At 44.1% G+C, this 24,198-nt stretch overlaps 1 long non-coding RNA gene across 1 annotated transcript in view; it reads right to left on the minus strand.

The window, feature by feature from the left end:
• LOC100614154 (uncharacterized) overlaps positions 1-24,198 on the minus strand; it is a 48,695-nt gene that overhangs the window by 8,569 nt on the left and 15,928 nt on the right. Inside the window, exon 2 of the long non-coding RNA XR_010153876.1 lies at positions 16,367-16,570. This is a non-coding gene — a long non-coding RNA (uncharacterized LOC100614154). The remainder of the gene's footprint in view (positions 1-16,366; positions 16,571-24,198) is intronic.

Consider the following 24,198-nt stretch of genomic DNA (forward strand, 5'->3'; position numbering starts at 1 on the left):
CTGCAGGGGACCAGGGTGTATTTCATCCCTTATCTTCAACCACATAAGGGATACACCCCCAGAGCGGCCGTCCATAGGCCTCCCCTAGGAATGCGTTCCCTTCCCAGTGATATTTCTCCTACTCATTTTCTGCAATAAGAAAAATGTGACTCTGTTCTGCCCAGCCCCACAGGCAGTCAGACCTTATGCTTATCTCCCTTGTTCGCTGAACATCGCTCTTATCCTGTTCTTTTTCAGGGTGCCCAGATTTCATATTGTTCAAATACACATGTTTTATAAACAATTTGTGGAGTTAACGCAATCATCACAGGGTCCTGAGGCGACATACATCCTCAGCTCACAAAGATGATGAGATTAAGAGATTAAAGTAAAGACAGACATAGGAAATTATAAAAGTATTGATTGGGGAAGTGATAAATGTCCATGAAATCTTCACAATTTATGTTCAGAGATTGCAGTAAAGGCAGGCATAAGAAATTATAAAAGTATTAATTTGGGGATAATATCCCTGTAATATCCCTGGATATTACAAACTTTACCACAAAGGGGTGTACACCCCCTGTGATATGGGGATAATTACACCTTCCCTCCCCCCTTGATTTTATGATCCATACTACAAGGGGGTGTACACTCCCTGCAATATGGGGAGTAATAGCACCTTCTCCCCTGCTGGATATTACGAACCACAGGGGGGTGTACACCCCCCTTGATATGGGGAGTCATAGTGTAGCAGGAGGAGTCGCGGACAAAACCCCACAGACACCGAGGTAGTGAAGGAAGTGGCTTTTAATCAGCTGGAAGCATCGAAAGACTATCATCTCAAAATCCGAGCTTGTTGAGTGCACAATTTCTGTCCTTTTTAAGGGCTCACAACACTAAAGATCTTACATGAAAGGGCTGTGATTGATTGAGCAATCTAGTGGGTATGTGACAGGGGCTGCAGGCACCGGTAATCAGAGTGAAACAGCACAGAACAAGAAATTTCACAGTGTCCTTCCATACAATGTCTGGAATCTATGGATAACATTGGTTGCTAGGTCATGGGTTGAATTTTAACTATCAGGCTAAGGTCAGGCAGGCCCAGGCCTGGTTTCGGGTCTGGTTTTGGGTCTGGTGCCTGGCGCCGGGCTGCCTGCCTTTGGTTTCACTTCCTTGTTTCTTCTTAAAACAGGTACTGAGTATAAAATAATATAGAACAATATGGGGGGTCTCTTTCTCTCTTCTTTTGATAGCATGCCCTCACCCCGGATATTACGAACCATACCATAGGGGGGTGTACGCCTCCTGCAAAATGGGGAATAATAGCACCCTCTCTTACCCTGGATATTTCAAACCATACCACAGGGAGGTGCACTCCCCCCACGATATGGGGAGTAACAGTACCCTCAATCCCCTGGATATTACGAACCATACCACAGGGGAGTGTACATTTCCAGCGATATGAGGGGTAACAACACCCTCTCCGTTCCTGGAGAATACAAAACATACCACACAGGGGTGTACACACCCCGCGATATAGGGAGTCATAGCATCCTCTCTCCCCCTGGATATTAGGAACCGTACCACAGCAGGGTGTACATGCCCCACACTGTGGGGAGTAATAGCACCCTCTCCCTGCCTGGATATTATGAACCATACCACAGTGGGGTGTACATCCCTTGCAATATGGAAAGTAATAGCACCCTCTTTCCTTCTGGATATTAAGAACCATACCAAAGGGGGGTGTGCACTCCCTGTGATATTGAAAGTAATATTATCCTGTTCCCTTCTGGATATTAGGAACAATATCACAAGGGAATGCACATGCCCTGTGGTATTTTGAGTAATATCATCCTCTCCCCTTCTGAATGTTAGGATCAATATCACAGGGAGGTATACACCTTCTGCGATATTGGAAGTAATATCATCCTCTCCTTTTCTGGATATTAGGAACAATATCACAGAAGGTGTGAACACCCACTGTTATATATCCAGTAATATCAGCCTCTCCCCTCCTGGATATTAAGAAGAATATCACGGTGGGGGGTGTAATATCATCCTCTTCCCTGCTGGATATTAGGAACAACATGACAGGGTGGGTGTACCCTTCCTGGATAATGGGATTAATATCATCCTCTTTCTTCCTGGATATTAGGAACACTACCATAGGGGAAGTGTAACCCCCCTGCAATATTGGTAGTAATATCATCCTCTTTTTCCCTGATTATTATGAAGAATATCACAGCGGGGATGTACAATTTCTGCTATATTGAGAGTAATATCATCTTCTCCCCGCCTGAATATTAGAAACAATATCACAGGAAAAATACACACCCTCTGCGACATTGGGCGTAATATCATACTCTTTTCCCATGGATATTAGAAACAATATCATAGGTGGGGTGTATACCCGCTGCGATATTGGGAGTAATATCATCCTCACCACTTCTGGATATTAGGAACAATATCACAGGAGGTGTGTACACCCCTTGCTACAATGGGAGTAATATCATGCTCTTTCCCCCTGGATACTAAAAACTATATCACAAGAAAGGAGTACAAACCCTGTGATATTGAAAGTAATATTATCTCCTTTCCCCCTTAATATTAGGAACAATATCACATGGGGTGTGTACACCCCCTGCGATATTGAGAGTAATATTATTTTCCCCTCGCCTGGATATAAGGAACAATATCACAGGAGGGGTGTACACCCCCTGTGATAATGAAAGTAATATAATCTCCTCCCCCCCTTGATATTAAAAACAATATCACCTGAGGAGCACACACCCCCTGTGATATGGAGACTAATATCATTTTCTCCCCACCGAAATATTTAGAACAATATCACGGGGGGTGTACACCTTATGTGATATTGGGAGTAATATCATCCTCTCCCACCCTGTATATCAAAAACAATATCACAGGGAGTGTGTACACTCCCTGTAATATTCACAATAATATCATCGTTTTCTTCCGTGGATATTAGGAACAATATCACAAGGGTGGTGTACATCCCCTGTGATATTGGGAGTAATATCATCATCTCCTCCCATGGATATTAGGAACCATATCACAGGAGGGGTGTACACCCCCTGCGATATTGGGAGTAATGCCATTTTCTCCCCCCTTGATATTAAAAGCAATATCACCAGGCGGAGTGCACACCCCCTGCGATATCGAGACTAATATCATTTTCTGCCAACCTAACTATTAAGTACAATATCACAGGGGGTGTTCACCCCTTGCCATATTGATAATAATGTCATCCTCTCCCCTCCTGGATATGAAAAACAAATATCACAGGGGCATCGTGCACCCCCTGCGATATTGGGAGTAATATCATCCTCTCCACACCCTGGATATGAGGAACAATAGTACAAAGCGGGTGTACACCCCCTGGAATATTCACAGTAATATCATCGTTTCCTTTCCTGGATATTAGGAACAATATCACAAGGGGGGTGTAGACCTCCAGCGATTTTGGGAGTAATATTATCCTCTCCCCCTCTGTATATTAGAAACCATCATGGGGGGGTGTACACCACCTGCGATATTGGGAGTAATATCATCCTCTTCACCCCTGGTTATTAGGAACAGTATCACTTGAGGGGTGTACCTCTACTGCGATATCAGGCATAATAACATCTTCTCCCCCCGAATATTAAGAACAATATCACAGGTGGACTGCACACCCTCTGCGATATTGAAAATAATATCATCCTCTGCTTCCCTGAATATTAGGAATAATATCACAAGGGGGGTGGACAACCCCTTCTATATGAGGAGTAATATCCTCTTCCTTCCTTTATATTAGGATCAATATCACAAGGGGGGTGTACACCCCCTGCAATATTGGGAGTAATATTATCCTCTCTTTTTCTGGATATCAGAACAATATCACAGGGGAAGTATACATTCCTTGTGATATTGCGAGTAATATTCTTTCCCTCTACTAAATATTTGCAACAATATCACAGAAAAGGTGTACAACCCCTATGATATTGGCAGTAATACTATTCTCTTCCCCCTGGATATTAGGAACAATATTACAGGTTAAATGTACACTCCTAAGATATTGGGAGTAATATCATTCTCTTTTGCTCTGGATATTAGGAACAATATCGCAAGGGCGATGTACACTCTCTGAGATATTGAAAGTAATTTAATTATCTCCCCCCCCCCCCGGCTATTAGGAACAATATCACCGGGGAGTGTACACCCTCTGCAATATTTAGAGAAATAAGATCCCCTTTTCCCCTAGATTTTAAGAACTATATTACAGGGGATGTGTGTACACCCCCTGCGATGTTGGGAGTAATATCAACCTCTCTCCCCCTAAATATTTGGAACAATATTACAGGGGTGGTGTACACACCCTGCGATACTGGCAATAATGTCATCCTCTCCTTTTCTGCATATTGGGAACAACATAATGGGGGAGTGTACACCTCCTGCGATATTAGGAGTAATATCATCTTCTTCTGCCCTGGTTACTAGGAGCAATATCACAGAAGGTTGTATAACCCCTGAGATATTGGGAGTAATATCATCCTTCCCCCCACGTATATCCCAGCCTTGATATTAGGAACAATATTACAGGGGAGGTGTATACCCTCTGCTATAAGGGGAGTAATATAATCCCCTTTCTTTCTGGATACTAGCAGCAATATCACAGGGGTTGTGTACAACCCCTGCGATATTGAAAGTAACTTCATCTTCTTTCCCTCTGAATATTAGGAACAATATGATGCAGAAGGTGTACACCCCCTGTGGTATTGAGAGTGATATCATTTTCTCCTCGCTTGGATATTAGAAACAATATCACAGGAGGGGTGTACACCCACTGCGATATTGGGAGTAATATAATCCTCTCCCACCCCTGGATATTAGGAACAATATTAGGATATTAGGAAGGTGTACACTCCTTGGAATATTTATAGTAATATCATCGTTTCCTTCCCTGGATATTAGGAAAAATATCAGAAGGGGGTGTACACCCCCAGAGATTTTGGGAGTAATATCACCCTCTCCCCCAGATATTAAGAACAATGTTATTGGAAGTGTGTATGCCTTCTGCGATATTGGGACTAATATCATTTTCTCCCAACCTAAATATTAAGAACAATACCACAGAGGGTGTACAGCTCCTGCAATATTGAAAGTAATATCATCCTCTCCCTCCCTGGATATTAGGAACAATATCACAGGGCGTGTACACCTCCTGCGATATTGGGAGTAATGCCATCCTTTCCCATCCTTGATATTAGAAAAATATCACAGGGGGGTATACACTCCCTACACAAATTGAAAGTAATATCCTCCCCACCGCTGGATATTAGGAGCAATATAACGGGGGGGGGGGGCCTGTATACACCCTGCAATATTGGGAGCAGTATTATTTTCTCCTCCACTGGATTTTAGGAACAATATCACAGTGTGGGTGTAAACCCCCTGCGATACTGGGAGTAACATCATCTTCTTTCCCCATGGATATTAAATACAATATCACAAGAGGGGTGTACACTGTCTTTGATATTGGGAGTAATATTATTCTTTCTCTTCCTTGATATAAGGAACAATATCAGAGGGGGATGTACACCACCAGCAATATTGGGAGTAATATCATCCTTTCCCTTTCTGAATATTAGGAACAACATCACAAGAAAGGTGTACACTGCCTGCAATACTGAGAGTAGTATAATCCTCTCCCTTCCTGGATATTAGAAACAATATCCCAAAAGGGATGTACACTCCCAGCGATATTGAAAGTCATATAATCGTTTCCTTCCCTGGATATTATGAAGAATATCACAGGGAGGGTGTCCACTTTCTGCTATATCGAGAGTAATATCATCCTCTCTCCTCCTGAATATTACGAACAATATCGCATGGAGGATGTACATCCCTTGCGATATTGGGAGTAATATCCTCCTCTCTCCCCCTTGATATTAGGAACAGTATCACGGGCGAGCGGTGCACACACCCTGCGATATTGGAACTAATGTCATTTCCCCCCACCCGGATCATAGGAACAATATAACAGGGAAAGTGCACACCACCTGCGATATTGGGGGTAATATCGTCCTCTCTCGCCCTGGATATTAAGAACAATATCACAGGGCGTTGCACACCTCCTGCGATATTAGGAACAATATCATGCTGTCCCCTTCTGTATATTAGGAACAATATCACAGGGGGTTGTACACCCCCTGCGATATTGGGAGAAATATTATCCCCTTCTCCCCTGTATATTAGGAACCATATCACAGGCTGTGTGTACACACCCTGTCATATTCTGAGTAATATCATCCTCTCCCCCTCTGGATATTAGGAACAATATCATAGGCGTGGGTACACCCCCTGCAATATTAAGAGTAATATCATCCTCTCCCTCCCTGAATGTTAGGAACAATATCACAGGGGGAAAGAACCCCCTGCGGTATTTGGAGTAATATCATACTCTCCCCACCTGTATATTCAGAACAATAACACAGGGGATTTATACATCCCGTGCAATATTGAAAGTAATATCGTCCTCTCTCCATCTGGATATTAAAAAAGAATATCAGAGGGGGGAGTACACAATACATCCCCTTTGTATTGGGAGTAATTTTATCTTCTCTCCTTTTAAATATTAAAATCAATATCACCGGGAAGGTTTACTCCCTCTGTGATATTGAAAGCAAAATCATCCTCTACCCCCTGGATGTAAGAAATAATATTATGGGGAGGGTGTACATCTTCTAAGATATTGGGAGTCATATTACTTTCTCCCCTCCTGGATATTAGAAACAATATCAGGGGGGAGGGGGTACAGACCCAGCAATTTTGAAAATAGTATTATCCTAACCCCCACTGGATACGAAGAACAATATCACAGGGGCATTGTACACCACCCGCGATATTGAAGGTTATATCATCCTCTCTTCCGCTGGATATTAGGACAATATCACAGGGGGTGTGTAAACCCCCTCTGATATTGAAAGTAATATCATCCTCTCCCTCCCTGGATATTAGGAACAATATCTCAGGAAGGTTGTACACCCTTTGCGATATTGGGAGCAATATTATCCTCTTCCACCCTGGATATTAGGAACAGTATCACAGGGTGGGGTACACCCCCTGCGATATTAACAATAATATCATCCTCTCCTCCCCTGGATATTAGAAACAATATCACAGGGATGCGTACACCCCTTGTGATATTGAAAATAATATCATCATCTTTTCCTCTGGATGTCAGGAACAATATCACACAGGGGGTTTACACCCCCTGCGATATCGGGAGTAATATACCTTTCTCCCCCTGTGAATATTAGAAACAATATCACAGGGAATCTGTACATCCCCTGTGATATTGACAATAATATCATCCTCTCTCCCCCAGATATTAGGAACAATATCATAGAACGGGTGTACACCCGCTGGAATATTGGGAGTAATATCATTTCCTCCACCCCCAGATATTAGAAACAATATCACAGAACCAGTGTATACGCCCTGCAATATTGACAGTAATATCATCCTCTCTTTTCCTGGATATTAGGAACAATATCACAAAGGGGTGTACATGCCCTGTGCTGCTGGAAATAGTATCATCCTGTGTCTTCCTGGATATTAGGAACAATATTACAGGGGGAATGTACACCCCCTGTGATATTGGGATTAACATTTTTCTTTCCCCTCCTGGATATTAGAAACAATATCACAGAGAGGGTGTACCCCCCTGCAATATTAGGAGTTATATCATCCTGTTTCGTTCTGGATATTAAAGACAATATCTCAAGGGGTGTGTACACCCCTTTCAGTTTTGGAAGGAATGTCACCCTCTTCTCTCCTGGATATTAGGAACAATGTCACAAAGAGGAAGTACACACCCTGCGACATTGGGAGTAATATCATCCTTTTTCCCCCTTGATATTAGAAACAATATCCCAGCGGGGTGTACAGCCCCTGTGATATTGGGAGTAATATCATCCTTTTTCCCCCTTGATATTAGAAACAATATCCCAGCGGGGTGCACACCCCCTGTGATATTGGGAGTAATATCATCCTCTCTCCTGCTGCATATTGGCAACAATATTACAGAGTGTATGTACACCCCCTGTGATATTGGGAGTAATATTCTTTCTCCCCATGAATTTTAGGAACAACATCACAAGAGGGGTGTACATGCCCTGGGATATTGGGAGTAATATTATCCTCTCACTCCCTGGATATTAGGAAGAATATTACAGCAGGGTGTACACCCCCTGTGATACTTGGAGACATATCCTCTCCCCTTCTGGATATTTTGAACAATATGATAGGTGGTGTACAGCCCCTGCCATATGGGGAGGAATGTCATTTTCTCCTTTCCCGGATATTACGAACAATATCACAGTGGGGTGTACACCCACTATGATATTGCAAGTAATATCATCCTCTCCCATTCTGAATATTCCACTTCCCCCTGGATATTACGAATAATATCCCGGGGGGGGTCTACACCCCCTGCGATATTAAGAGTAATATCAGCCTCTTTCTTCTGGATGTTACAAACAATATCACAGGGGGGTGTACACTCTCTGAGATATTAAGAGTAATAACATCCTTTTTTCCTCTGGATATTTGGAACAGTGTCACAGGGGGTGTACACACTTTGTGATATTGGGAGAGACATCATCTCCTCCCCCTCTTAATATTATGAATAGTATTCAAAGGTGTACACCTCCTGCAATATTGGGAGTAATGTTATCGTCTTTACTTCTGGGTATTACGATCAATATCACGGGGGGTGTACACCTACATTGATATTGGGAGTAATATCATTCTCTCCCCTCCGAATATTGTGAACAAGATCACAGTGTGGTGTACGTCCCCTGCGATATTGGGATATAATATCTTTCTTTCCACTCATGAATATTAGAAACAATATTACAGAGGAAGTGTACACCCCTTGCGATTTTGGAAGTAATATCATCTTCTCCACTTCCGAATATTAGGAACAATATCAAAGGGGGGGCGTACACTCTCTGAGATATTGGGAGTAATAGTATCCTCTCCCCTCCCTGGATATTACGAACAATATCACAGGGGAGTGTACACCTCCTGTGATATTGGGAGTAAATTTTCTCTCATTCCGGATATTATAAACAATAACACAGTAATGTGTACACCGCCTGCGATATTGAAAGTAATATTATCCTTTTTCCCTCTGAATATTGTGAACAATATCACAGGGAATTGTACACCCCCTGCGATATTGACAGTTATGTCATCCTCTTTCCCCTAGGATATTATGAACCATATCACAGGGTGGTGTATATCTTCTGTGAGATTCAGAATAATATCATCCTCTCTTCTTCTGGATATTATGAACAATATCACAGGGAGTGTACAGTTTTTGCGATATTGTTAGTAATATCATCCTCTCCCCTTCTTAATATCATGACAATATCACAGAAAGGTGTACACCACCTGCAATATTGGGAGTAATATCATCCTCTCTACCTCTGGATATTATGAACAATATCACGGGGGGGTGTACACTTCCTCTCCTCCCCTGGATATTATGAACAATATCATAGAGTGTTGTACACACCCTGCGATATTGGGAGTAATATAATCGTCTCTTCCCCTGAATATTACAAACAATAAAACAAGGGGGTGTACACCCCGTGTGATATTAGGAGTAATATCATCATTTCCCCATCTGGATATTATGAACAATGTCAGAGTAAGGTGTACACCTTCTGCGATATTGGCAATAATATCATATCTCCCCTTCTGGATATTAGGAACAATATCATAGGGGGGTGTACACCCACTGTGATATTTGGAGTAATATCACTCTCTCCTTCCCTAAATATTACGAACAATGACACAGGAGGGTTTTCACCCCTTCTGATATTGAGAGTAATATTATCCTCTCTCCCCTGGATATTACAAAAAATATCACAAAGGGGTGTACACCCTTTGTGATATAGGGAGTAATATCCTCTTTTTCCCTGGATATTATGAACAGTATCACATAGGGGTGTAAACCTTCTGCGATATTGAGAGTAATATCCTCTCCTTGCCTGGATATTACAAACAATATCACAGGAGTTCTACACCCCCTGCCATATTGGGAGTAATATCGTCTTCTCCTTCCCTGGATATTATGAACAATATCACAGAGTGGTGTAAACCTTCTGCGATATTGGGAGTAATATCATCCTCTCTTTCCCTGGACATTACGAACAATATCACAGGGGGGTGAACACCCTCCCCAATAGGGCGAGCTATATCACCATCTACACCCCTGGATATTACGAACCATATCAAAGAAGGGAGTACACCCCCTGTGATATGGGGAGCAATATCACTCTCTCCCCTTTTGATATTATGAACCATATCACAGGGGGCTATACACCCTTCGCTTTATGAAGAACAATATCACCCTCTTCCCGTCTGGATATTATGAACCATATCACAGGGGAGCGTGATCCTTCGGCGATATAAGGAGCAATATCACCCTTTCTTCCCCTGGATATTACGAACCATATCACGGGGGGTGTACACCCCCCGTGATATGAGGATAAATGTAAATTTCTCCCCCCATGAATATTATGAACCAATCCAGGGGGGTGTACCCCCACTGCGATATGGGGAGCAATATCACCCTCTAACCCCCTGGATATTACAAACCATATCACAGAGGGGTGTACACTTCTGGGTATTACGAACCATACCACAGGGGTTGTACACCCCTCAGGTTATGAAGAGCAATATTTTCCTCTTTCCTCCTGGATATTACAAACCATATCACAGGAGGATGTACGTCCCCCGCGATATGGGGAGAAATATCACCCTTTCCTTTCCTGGATATTACCAATCATACCACGGAGGGTTTACACCCCCTGCGATATGGGGAGCAATATCACTCTCTCCTCCCCTGGATATTTCGAATCATATAACAATAAGGTGTACACCTTCCTCGATGTAAGGAGCAGTATCACCCTCTCCACTCCTGGGTATTACGAACCATATTACATGGGGGTGTACACTCTCCACAATATGGGCAGCAATATTACCTTTTTCTTCCCTGGATATAACAAACCATATCACAGAAGGGTATACATCCCCTACAATATGGGGAGAAATATCACCCTCTCCCCCACCCAGATATTACAGACCATAACACAGGGGGGTGTACACACAGAATATTTACGATATCACAGAAGAGGTGTACACCCTTTGCGATATTAGGAGAAATATCATTGCCTCCCCTTCTGGATATTAGGAATGATATCACGGTGGGGGTGTTCATGCCCTGAGATACTAGGAGTAATACCTTTCTCTCCCCACCCCTGAATATTAGGAACAATATCAAATGGGGGTTTACACCTTCTGTGATTCTGAGACTAATAACCTCTCCCCCACTGGATATTAGGAAAGATATCACGAGGGAGGTGTACACCTTCTGCGATATAGAAAGTAATATCATCCTCTCCTCCTCTGAATATTAACAACCATATCACAGGAGGAGTGCACACTCTCTGCGATATTGGGAGCAATATCATCCTCTTTCTTCCTGAATATTAGGAAGAATATCACAGGGAAAGTTATGCCTGTAATCCCAGGACTTTGGGAGGCCAAGGCGGGTGGATTATTTGAGGTCAGGAATTCAAGACCAGCCTGACCAACATGGTGAAATCCCATCTCTACTAAAAATACAAAAATTAGCCGGGTATGGTGACAGCTGCCTATAATCCCAGCTACTCCGAAGGCTGAGGCAGGAGAATCGTGCAAACCTGGGAGGCAAATGTTGCAGTGAGCCGAGATTGCGCCATTGCACTCCAGCCTGGGCGGCAGAGCAAGACGCCATCTCAAAAAAAAAAAAAAAAAAAAGAATCACGGGGGCGGTGTACACACCATTCGATATTGGGAGTAATATCATCCCCTTTCCCCCTAAATATTAGGAACAATATCACAGGAAGTGTGTACATCCCCTGCAATATTGGGAGTAATATCACACTTTCCTCCCCTAGATATTACTAACAATATCACAGGGGGAGTGTACATCCCCCGCGATATTGAAAGTAATATCATCCTTTTTCTTCATGGATATTAGGAACAATATCACAAAGGTGGTGTACACCCCCTGTGATATTGGGAGTAATATCGTCCTCTCCCCCCATCGATATTAGGAACAATAACACAGGGTTGGTGTACACCCCTTGTGATATTTGGAGAAATATCATAATCTCCCCAACCTGGATATTAGGAACAATATCACAGAGGAGAGGACACCCCCTGGAATATTCACAGTAACATCATCGTTTCCTTTCCTGGATATTGGGAATAATATTATCCTCTCCACCCTGGATATTAGGAACAATATCACAAGAGGGGTGTACACCCTTTGCGATTTTGGGGGTAATATCATCCTCTCCCACCCCGGATATTAGGAACAATATCACAGGGAGGGTGTACATCCCTCTGAGATATTAAGAATAATATCGTCCTTTCCCCCATGGGTATTAGGAACAATATCACGAGAGGTGTGTACACCCATTGTGATATTGGGAATAATACTCTTTCACCCCCCCCCCCGGATGTTGGGAACAATATCACGGGAGGGGGCTGTACAGCCTCTGCGATATTGGGAGTAATATCATCCTTCCGTTTCTTGGATATTAGAAACAATATCACGGGGGGGCACACTCCCTTCAATATTAAGGGTAATATCACTCTCTTTCTTCCTGAATGTTAGGAAAAATATTACAGGGGAATGTACACCCCTTGCAATATTTGGAGTGATATCTCCTCTCCTTTTCTGGATATTAGGAACAATATCAAGGGGGGGTGTACACCTTCTGCAATAGTGGTGGTAATGTCATCTTCTTTTTCCCTGGATATTAGCAACAATATAACAAGGAAGGTGTACACCCCCTGCGATGTTGAAAGTAATATTATCCTCTCCTTTTCTAGATATTATGAACAATATTACAGGGAAGGTGTACATCCCCTGCGACACTGTGAGGAATACCATCCTCTCCCATCCTGGATATTAGGAACAATATCACAGGTGGGGTGTAGACCTCATGCAATATTGGGAGTAATATCATCCTCTCCCTCTGGATATTATGAGGAATATCACAGAGGGTTTACATACAGGGTGTTTAAGATATTGAGAGTAATATCATCCCCTCCCTAACTGGATCTTTTGAACAATATCACAGAAGGGTGTACACTTCCTGTGACATTGGGAGTAATATTATTCTTCCTCTTATGGATATTACAAATAATATCACAGGTTGGTGTACAGTCTTTGCTATATTGGGAGTAATATCATTCTCTCCCCCACTGGATATTATAAACAATATTACAGTGGGGTGTACACCCCCTGTGATGCTAAAAGTGATATCATCCTATCCCCTCCTGGGTGTTAGGAACATTATCACAGAGGGGGCACAACCCCTGAGATATTAGGAGTAATATAATTCTCTCCCACACGGATATTACAAAAAATATCACAGAGGCTGTACACACAGGGTGTTTAGAATATTGAGAATAATGTCATCTTCTCCCTCCCTGGATATTACAATGAAGAGATAACATCCATTACTGCTGCTACAGTGGAGGTACAACTGATGGTGTTTGCATTAGTTTCCTGCCATCTGCCATCATCCTTCTGGATTTTGAAGATACCAGACTGGTGAATTCCGTGAAAGAGATGAGTGGACCAACACTCGTCTCGCAGAAGTTGGCAAGGAATACATCAATTTCCTGACCCTTGCCCTTAGGCCATTACTCTAACAGGGGTCATGGTGATGTTTCCAACCATGGGTTTTATGCCAGCAAGACCTTCATGGCCAACAGCTTCTGAAAGATAACAATACTCACCTTTGTTCAGTGCTCAGTTACCTAAGCAAATGATTGTAGGTCTTTTCCAAGGGAAGCTGGAGAATCCCAAAGTTGTATACCTCCCTTGGTTTTGCATGAACCTGCCTCATGAGAACCCAGTCTCTTTTTGAATTAGACCTTCTTATGTGAGAACTGTCTCAGGTTTTAACTGGATGAAGGATGATGACTTTATATGAGGGCTGCTGACATCTGTTTCTGTTCCTCTTGAAGATTTCTATTTCCTGTTACTGAAGGGACTCACTTGTCGGCCATTTATATCTGTTGTCCCTAATGAAACATACTCTAAGAGGTAAGTGCTAGATATTGCAAAGCAGTCCTCCCCTGGTGCACTCTGGCACTGGTGCCAGCTCCTTATGCCCACCTTGCATTGATGGCGAAGTGCTGGCCTCTGCCATTCCCACATCTTCTCACCACTTTGTTGCTATGAATGGAGCCCATCTCTGTAACGGTGTGGCCTGCTTTAATGTCTGACCCATGAAGAATGTCCAGCACTTGATCTTAGCCATGCTGGTGTCCCTCTCACTGGGGCAGTGGTCATGGGCAGCCTTTTTTTTTTTTTTTGAGACGATGTTTTGGTATTGTTGCCCATGCTGGAGTGTAGCAGTGCGATTGGGGCTCACCGCCACCTCCGCCTCCCAGGTTCAAGCAATTCTCATGCCTCAGCCTCTGGAGTAGCTGTGATTACAGGTGTCTGGCACAACACCCATCTAATTTTTTGTGTTTTTAGTAGAGACAGGGTTTCACCATGTTGGCGAGGCTGGTCTCAAACTCCTGACCTCAGGGGATTCACCCACCTTGGCTTCCCAAAGTGCTGGGATTACAGGCATGAGCCACCCTGCCTGGCCATCGTGGGCAGTCTTAAGGATGATAGTCAGCTCCTGGTTCTTCTTCTACAGTAGACCCAGTCCAAGATGCCCACTGATCGAGTTTGGATCTGTGTCCCCACCCACACCTCATGTGTAATTGTAATCCCCAATGGTGGAGGTGGTCCTGGTTGGGCCGGTGAGAATTGAGTGGATCATATGGGTGGATATTTCATGAATAATTTAGCACCATCCTCTAGGTGCTGTCTAGTGATAGAGTTCTAAAAAGATCTGATTGTTCAAAAGTGTGCAGCACCTCTCCTACCACTAGCTCCAGCTCTGGCCATGGAGGATGAGCCTGATTCCCTTGTGCTTTTTGCCATGACTCTAAGTTTTCTGACGCCTCCGCAGAAGTTGAGCTGATGGCCAGCATCATGCTTTTTGTACAGCCTGTGGAACCATGAGCCAATTAAACCTGAGTTTTTATAATTAATTACCCAGTCTCAGGTAATTCTTTATAGCAATGCATGAAGAGACTAATACATGCACTTCTGAACCATGTTATTCTTTACCCCAAAGCTATACATCCGTGCAATTCTGTGCTGATCCTAACCACCTGCAGTGAGCCCACACTCCTCAGGTTCTGGGCAAATTTTTCCACCAGCCTAACCTCACATCCAATGCTAGCCCCAATTTTGCGATCTCAGGCCACTCACACTAATCTAAAACTTGCCGCAAATTCAAAAGGTCCCATCACTCTCAGGATGACTATTCAGATAGCATCACTCATGGAACTAAAAAAAATCACTGGGGTGGGGATCACATCCTGGCATTTATAGAGTGACTACATCCCAGACATGTGAAGAAAACTGAGGACGGAACCCCAAGGGCTTGAAAGACCTTGCCGAGTGTGGAGCCCTGAAGTGTGCAGACCACTCGGTTGTCCCCCAGGGGCCTGGGAACCTTGCCAAGTGCGGAGTCTCTAGAGCAGAATCCACACCGCTGGGGAGGTGGATTTCAGGCCAGAAACCTTCAGGGACCTGGAGTCCCAACACATGCTAAAAACAGGGGTAGGGGCACAGATATGAAAGATTTTGGAGTATTTGGAGCCCAGAAGAGAAAACTGAAGGTGGCAGCGTGGAGCGCTCAGAAGATGGCGGAGACCATGGAGCCCAAAAAATCCAGAAAAAGAGGCGGGGACAGGGGATGGACCTCAGAAGCATTCAGAACGCACAGGGCCCCCTCCAAGGTCGCTTTCACACTGCCAGGGCTTCCTCTGCAGCTGCAGAGCTGCACTTTTCCTCTGTCCCAACCAAAATATGTCCCTTGAAGGTCTCATCTCCCATGGACTGGATCTGGATCTGGGCCTCATTTATCCAGGGGCCTCAGTCCTCAAGGAGGCCATTGTCACTCTGCTTCCCGATAGAGTCCTCTTAAGTTAGTAAATGCCCTTCAAGGGACCCATGGTTTGTCCTTATTCCTCCCTGAGTCTTCTCCTTCTGAGGGAGGAAGTTTTCAAACACCCCCAGGATTTACTGCCAGAATTTCACCCTCTGAAACCTCCTCCTTCCCTAGACCCAGTCCGGCTCCTCATCCTCAGCCCCCCAGACCCCATGGAGGTGTCCCATGCAATGGGTTTTTTCTAGATTGTCAGCCTCCCCTCCTCAGCGCACAACCCAGAGACTCACCATGTCCTGAGCAGCGAGCCACCGCATAAACAGCCATGAGACCTCACTCCAGCCAAATAACACTTTATTTTTGTAGTTTCAATGCTTTTCTTCCCCAAGGAAAGGGAGGAGCTCAGGAGAACAGTGTCATCAAAATTTCCTGGTGGTTGTTTAATCACAGCAGCAGAGTAGGTCAGGAAACTCTTCCAGATTACCCTCTTCCTCCTGAAATTAAAGGAAACATGCACGACTCATGAACTGATAAGGTTTCCCAACAATTGTGCAAATATCCTGCTGGATTTATGAGCTGAAAGTAAACCTGAATGACTTGTGCTGCTTGTCCAGGCATCATCTTCTTCAGGAAATATGAGATGTTGTTTGGAAGCATTTCAGAAGCAAGGGAAGCTGCTTTGTTGAATACATAGATGAGCATCTTCTTGATTAGAAACTTCAACCCAGCGATTAAGGGTCTCGTTACTAGTTTTGAGACATATGTCATTAATTGGTCGGCAAACCTTTTTTTTATCAAATCCATCAGAAAATCGACCACTTTCTCCACTAGCATTTCCATGGCCATGTTCATTATAAGTGAAGTAAATGAGCCCACAAAAAGTGTAATGAATGTTCTGTTGGTTTCACGTAAAGATATATAATGGTGTCATCCCTGGAGAGCGTGGCCATTTTATGGGAGGTGACGTGGAGAGGGCGGGCCAAGATGGCCAATTAGAAGAGGCTGCCTTCCACTGAATTAAAGTCTCAGTGAATTTCACGATAAGCACGTGAACTGAAATATTCAGGTTCTCACATTGGGACTGACTAGGCAAACAACTTGACCCAGGAGAACAAAGAAAACAGGGGTGGGTGATGAACCACGCTATATTGGAACAAAGCCAAAGGAACCTTCTCGCACAGCCAAGAGAAGCTGTGAGTGTGTGACCCCACCCCAGAAACCATTTTTCTCCCATGGATCTTTGCAACCAAGAAATCAGGAGATCCTCCCATGAGCTGAGTCACAGGGGCCTTGGGCCTGGTACACAGGGCTGTGTGGAGTGTTGGCAGAGCAGCCGCTCAGACACAGACCGAGACCCAGGAGGTTTACACAATCTAGCCTTGAGAAACCAGGAAAGGTGGGAGTTCCGTTGGTACATTCCCCCAGTAAGGGGGCTGAATTCAGGTGTTATACGAGTTGTTAAGAAATTATTTTGGGCAGACAGGGAGGAAAAGGGGTCCTTGGGGAGTTCTGTTTCTTTTTAAAGCAGCTCCAGAAATGAGTCTTGTCTAGCAGGAAAGCCCCGGCTTTTAGAGTTCTCCGGTAACCTTGATGTGCAGATGCCGGCCATTAGAAACTGGGTCCACCCAAACATAGCGTTTCCCCTCCTCTTCTGGCCCTTGCCCCCACCTGTGCCTGGCGATATGGCCACCCCCATATATCCCCACGTGTGTAGGAAGTCAGGGTGTCCGGCACGTGCATATTCAAAGGCTAGGGTGGGAGGGCCAGTTTTTCCGTGGGCTACATAAATGACATGCCTGGTCGAACCAATCCCCTGAACCCTATGCAAATCAGACACCGCGTCCTCCAGTTTCTTCGTATAACGCATTGGTATCCACAGCACTCCGGGTTTCCTCTTTCGGCTTTGGAGCCCCCCTCCCTCTGTCTCAGTATGGGGAGCTCTTCCTTCGTTCTTGCCTATTAAACTGCACGCCTTAAAGTCACTGTAAGTGTGTTTGTGTCATTTTCTCCAATTCCGTGTGAGACATGAGCCCTGGTGTTCCTCCACTCATCACAGCCATATCACAGGGAGCCAGAAAGCCTCATGCTGTGGTCCCCATCTTCACGGCACTTCTCAAGTCCCACGGGCTTGGAATACCAGCCAAGCAGTGGCAAGATAGCAAGCCCAGTGCCTGAGACTACCGAGTTCTGGGTGGTTGGGGCGGCCACCGTCTCTGTTTCCGTAGACTCAGACAATCTAGACTTCGGGCTCCAGGGAGTGCAGCTGGTCTGGAGCAGGAGGGGTCCCCCACAAGGCAGCACTGCTGCTGTGCCAGATAGTGGCCAGACTGTTTCTTTAAATTTGACCTTGATTCATCCCTCCTCACTGGGAAGGTCCTCCCTGTTGGAATTTCAGGAACTCCAGCCAGGGTTATAGGGTTGGTGGGAAGCCTGATCTCTTTCTGGGTTGGAGGTCCTCCGGGGATGGGCGGCTGCCATCTTTGTAATTGTGGACTCAACCTTTTCAGCTGAAGCAAATGAACAAAGCTGGGAGCATCACATTTCCTAACTCTAAAATATATTACACAGCCATAGTCACCAATACAGCATTGTACAGGTATAAATGTGGACACACAGATTGATGTAACAGACCAGAGAATCCAAAATGAAAGCCACACATTCATAGGCAACTGATCTTTGACAAAGCTGACAAGAATATACACTAGGGAAAGCACACCCTTTTCAATAATTGGTACTGGGACAGTTGCATTGTCATGTGCAGAAGAATAAATCTGAACTCCTATTTCTTACCATGTTTACAAAAATCAATTTAAAGTGAATTATAGACTGAAATGTATGTACTGAAATGGTCAAAATATGAGAAGAAACTTAGGGAAAACTCTTCTGGTCATTGTCTAGTAAAGAGTTCATGAGTAAGACTTCAAAAGTACAGGCAACAAAACCAAAAAGAGACCAATGCAAATTTAAACCAAACTAAAAATTTTAATTAAATTCAAAAGCAGTACACCATTTTTCTATCTCATGCCTAAGAAAATGGACCACGTCATCCACTAGCATTTCCATGGCATGTTCATTAAAGGCGAAGTAAGTGAGCCCATGATAAGTGTAATGAGCCTTCTGTTTGTTTCAGGTGAAGTAAAGTAATGGATATTCCTGGAGTGGTGTGGATTTTACAGAAAGTGACATGAAGGGGGCAGGCCAAGATGTCCAATGAGAAGCAGCTGCCTTCCCCTGAACGAAAAGCACGGTGAATTCAGCACCTTGAACTGAAATATCCAGGTTCCTACATTGGGACTGATTAGGGAAACGACTTCACCCAGGAGAAGAAACAAAGGGGGTGGGTGATGATGAACCCAGTATCGGCACAGAGCCAAAGAAAACTTCACCTACAGCCAAGAGAAGCAATGAGTGAGTGCATGACCCCTACCCACAAACGATGCTTCTCCCATGCATCTTTGCAACACATGGATCAGAAGATCCTCCCATTAGCTCATGCCATAAGGGTCTTGGGTCAGATACACACAACCGTGTCGAATGTTGCCAGAGCAGCCGCTCAGACACTCACAGAGACTCCGGAGTTTTATATACTTGGAAAGCTGGGCAAGGCGGGAGTTCCATCTGTACATTCCCTTAGGAGAGGGGCTGAATCCAGGGAGCCAAGCAGCCTCATTCTATGGGTCCCACTTCCACAGCACCTCTCAAGTTAAGACCTACTGGCTTGGAATAGCAGCCAACCAGTGGCAATCGGCTGGAGACTGCCTGAGACTACAGTTTTCTGGGGAGGTGAGGGCGGCCTCCATCTCTGTGTTTCCATGGACTCAGACACTCTAGCCTGCAGGCTCCAGGGAGTCCACGTGGTCTGGTCCACTACAAGGCAGCACAGCTACTGTGCCTGATTGTGGCCAGATTCCTTAAGTGGGACCTTGATTCATCCCCCACTCGCTGGGTAGGGCCTCCCTTTGGGAATTTCGGGAACTCCAGCCATGGTTATATGGTTGGTGGGAACCATGATCTTTTTCCAGGAAGGAGTCCCTGTGAGGAGGGGCAGCTTCATCTCTGCAGTTGTCGACTCAGCCTTTCTGAAGCAAATAAACAAAGCTGGGAGCATCACATTTCTTGACTTCAAATTATATTACAAAGCCATTATCACCAATACAGCATGGTAGTAGTATACAGATAGACACACAGATCTGTGTAACAGACTAGAGAGCCCAGAAAGAAAGCCATACGTTTATAGCCAACTGACCTTAGACAAAGCTGATAAGAATATACATTGGGGAAAGCACACCCTTTTCAATAATTGGTGCTGGGACAACTGAATTGTCATATGCAAAAGAATAAAACTGGACTCCTCACCATATTTACAAAAATCAATTGAAGATGAATTATAGACTTAAATATATGTACTGAAATAATAAAAATATGAGAAGAAACCTAGAGAAAACACTTCTGGTTACTGTCTAGAAAAGAGTTCAAGAGTACGACTTCAAAAATACAGGCAACAAAACCAAAAATAGACCAATGCAAATTTAAACCAAACTGAAAATTTTAATTATATAAATTCAAAAGCTTTACTGAAACAAAAATCTGCTGCACAGCCAAAGAAATAATCCTCTCAACAGAGTGAGCAGACCAACTGCAGAATGGGAGAAATTATTTGTAAACTTTTCCTTTGACAAAAGACTAATACCCAGAGTAAACAAAGATCTCAACTACAACAGAAAATTCCAAAGAATCCCATTAAAAAGTGGGCAAAGGACATAAAGAGACTTTTTAAAATTTTTTTATCTTATTTATTTATTCATTTGTTTTTTTGAGACAGGTCTTGCTCTATTATCCATGCTGCAGTGCAGTGCCATGATCTTGGCTCACTGCAACCTGTGCCTACTGGGTTCAAGCAATTCCTGTGCCTGAGCCTCCTGAGTAACTTGCACCACAGGCACAAGCCACAGCACGTGGCTGATTTTTTGTATTTTTAGTAAAGACGGGGTTTTGCCTTGTTGGCCAGGCTAATCTCTACCTCTTTGCCTCAAGTGATCCATTGACCTCAGCCTCCCAAAGTTCTGGGGTTACAGGCATGCACAACCGCACCTGGACAGGAATCAGTTTTTAAAAGAGCACATATAAATGGCCAAAATGTATTTCAAAAAAGTGCTCCGCACCATGAATCGTCAGAGAAATGCTCATTAAAACCACAATGAGGCTGGGTGCACTGCCTCACAACTGTAATTCCAGCACTTTGGGAGGCTGAGGCAGGTGGATCACGAGCTCAAGAGATTGTGACCATCCTGGCCAACATGGTGAAACCCTGTCTTTACTAAAAATACAAAAATTAGCCGGGCATGGTGGCACGTGCCTAGAGTCCCAGCTACTCGGGACGCTCAGGCAGAAGAATCGCTTGAACCTGGGAGGTGGAGGTTGCAGGGAGCCGAGATCGCACCACTGCACTCCAGTCTGGCAACAGAGTGGGACCCTGTCTCAAAAATATCAACCACCACCACAATGAGATATCTTACTCCCGTCAGAATGGGTATTATTAAAAAGACAAAAACATAACAAATGTTAGTGAGAATGTGGAGAAAAGGGGAAATCTTATGCATTGTTGTTGGAAATGTAAATTAGCACAGATTTTATGGCAAGCACTATGGAGATTTCTGAAAAAACAAAAAATAAAACAACTATTCAGTCTGCAATTGCAGTACTGGGTACCTACTCAAAGGAATAGATCAAAACGCACGGAAATATTTGCTGCAGCATTATTTACAGTAGCAAAGATATGGAATCACCCTGCATGTCAATCAACAGAAGAATGAATTAAGAAAATGTGGTATATATACACACAGGAATACTATTCAATTATAAAACAGTAGAAAATCATGCCTTTTGCAGCAACCTGCAAGGAACTTTAGGTCATTATTTTGGGTAAAAGAAGACAGGAAGAGAAACCCAAATATCACATTTTTCAGGACCGGCAGGGTAGTTCACACCTGTAATTCCCATGCTTTTGGAAAACAGTATAAGAGAATTGCTTGATGACTGGGTGACACAGTGAGACCCTATCTCTATAAAAAAAATATATATATATATATATATAGAGAGAGAGAGAGAGAGAGAGAGAGAGAGAGAGAAATCAGCTGGGCATGGAAGCTGGGACTACAGGTGCGTGCCACCACACCCAGGTAATTTTTTTCTGTTTTTAATAGAGATTGGGTATCACCAGGTTGCTCTGGGTGGTCTTGAACTCCTGAGCTCAGGCGATCTGCCCTCCTTGGTCTCCCAAAGAGCTGGGATTACAGGCGTGAACCACCACTCACAGCCTTCCTCCCTTTCTCCCTTCAGGTGATTGCTCAGATGCCACTTATTCTTGGAGGATATCCCTGACCAACTTATAGAATTAGCGGGAACCTTATGGTTGACACACTTCCTATGTCCCTCACCGGCTTTCTTTTCTTGTGGAGGACTTACAGCTATCTGAAATACAGCATGTTTCTTCCTTGATTTCCTTTCTCTCCTCCCGAGAATATCAGTTGCATGAGGCCAGTAACTGTTTCTCTCTTCTCTGAGTCTCCTGTAACCATCAGTAGCATACAGATAGTGTATCCTTAATATCTCCTTGTTCAAAAGGTGAATTTCTTGAAGCTGGGGGGCAGAGGTTGCAGTGAGTTGAAACTGTGCCACTTGACTCCAGCCTGGGCATAAGAGAAAACTTCATTCCTTTGGGAGGGGTGGAAGATAAATTTCTCTATACATGAAAAATTGGACATTGGGAATCAAGTATAGCCACCTTAGTTTTTGTGTGATAATTCCAGCCCTGTCAACTTGTAGGAATCATGTTTGATGGATGCTTTTGCTGGAGGCTATTGCTGTGTAATAAAATATCCCTAATTAGTAGGAAAAAAATAACCATCATTGATTTGTGCTCACAAATGTTGTGAACCAGAGGTTCTGATGAGGAGAGTGGAGATGATTTGTCTGTGCGATCTCGGCTCACTGCAACCTTTGCCTCCCAGGTTCAAGCTTCTTCTGCCTCAGCCTCCCAAGTAAATTGGATTACAGGCACGTGTCACAATGCTTGGCTAATTTTTGTATTTTTAGTAGAGACAGGTTTTCATCATGTTGACCAGGCTGGTCTCGAACTCCTGACTCCAGGAGATCAGCTCGCCTCAGCCTCTCAAAGTGCAGGAAATACAGATGTACACCACTACACCCACTCTTAAGTTTTTACTTATGAATAATAACACTGACAGTGCTCTAAATTCTCTAAATGGTCAAATGGATAAAGAAATAAGACCCAACTATATGGTGCCTTAAAGAAATCTACTTCACCTATAGAGACACTGAAAGGGAAATGAAAACAGGGAAATGGAAAAGGATATTTCATGAAGCTGGAAACCAAAAAAGTGCCAGAGTAGCTATACTCATATTAGATAAAATAGACTAAAATCACAGACTGTAACAACAAAAGACAAGGAGGGTCACTAGTTAATGATAAAGAGGTCAATCGGCAAGAGGATACCACAGTGATTAATGCCTAGGTACCCGGCTCCAGTTTTTTCAAATGTAAAAAGCAAACATTGATTGCCATTCCAAGATGGCCCAATAGGAGCAGCTCCAGTCTGCATCTCCCAGCCTGATCCACACAGAAGATGGTGATTTCTGCATTTCCAACTGAGGTACCTGGTTCATCTCATTGGGCTGGTTGGACAGTGGGCGTAGCCCATGGAGGGCTAGCTGAAGCAGGGCAGGGCATTGCCTCACCTGCAAAGCACAAGGGGTTAGGGGGTTTCCCTTTCCTAGACAAAGGAAGCTGTGACAGACTGTACTGGGAAAATTGGGACACTCCCACCTTAATACTGTGCTTTTCCAATGGTCTTAGCAAATGGCACACCAGGACATTATATCCTGTGCCTGGCTCAGTGGGTCCCACGCCAATGGAGCCTTGCTCACTGCTAGCACAGCAGTCTGAGATCGAACTGCAAGGTGGCAGAATGGGTGGGGGAGGGGCGTTCACCATTTCTGAGGCTTCAGCAGGTAAACAAAGTGGCCTGGAAGCTCGAACTGGGAGGAGCCCACTGCAGCTCAACGAGGCCTGCCTACCTCTGTAGACTCCATCTGTAGGGGC

Source organism: Pan troglodytes, chromosome 20 (genome assembly GCF_028858775.2).
Source record: "Pan troglodytes isolate AG18354 chromosome 20, NHGRI_mPanTro3-v2.0_pri, whole genome shotgun sequence".
Classification (NCBI taxonomy): domain Eukaryota; kingdom Metazoa; phylum Chordata; class Mammalia; order Primates; family Hominidae; genus Pan; species Pan troglodytes.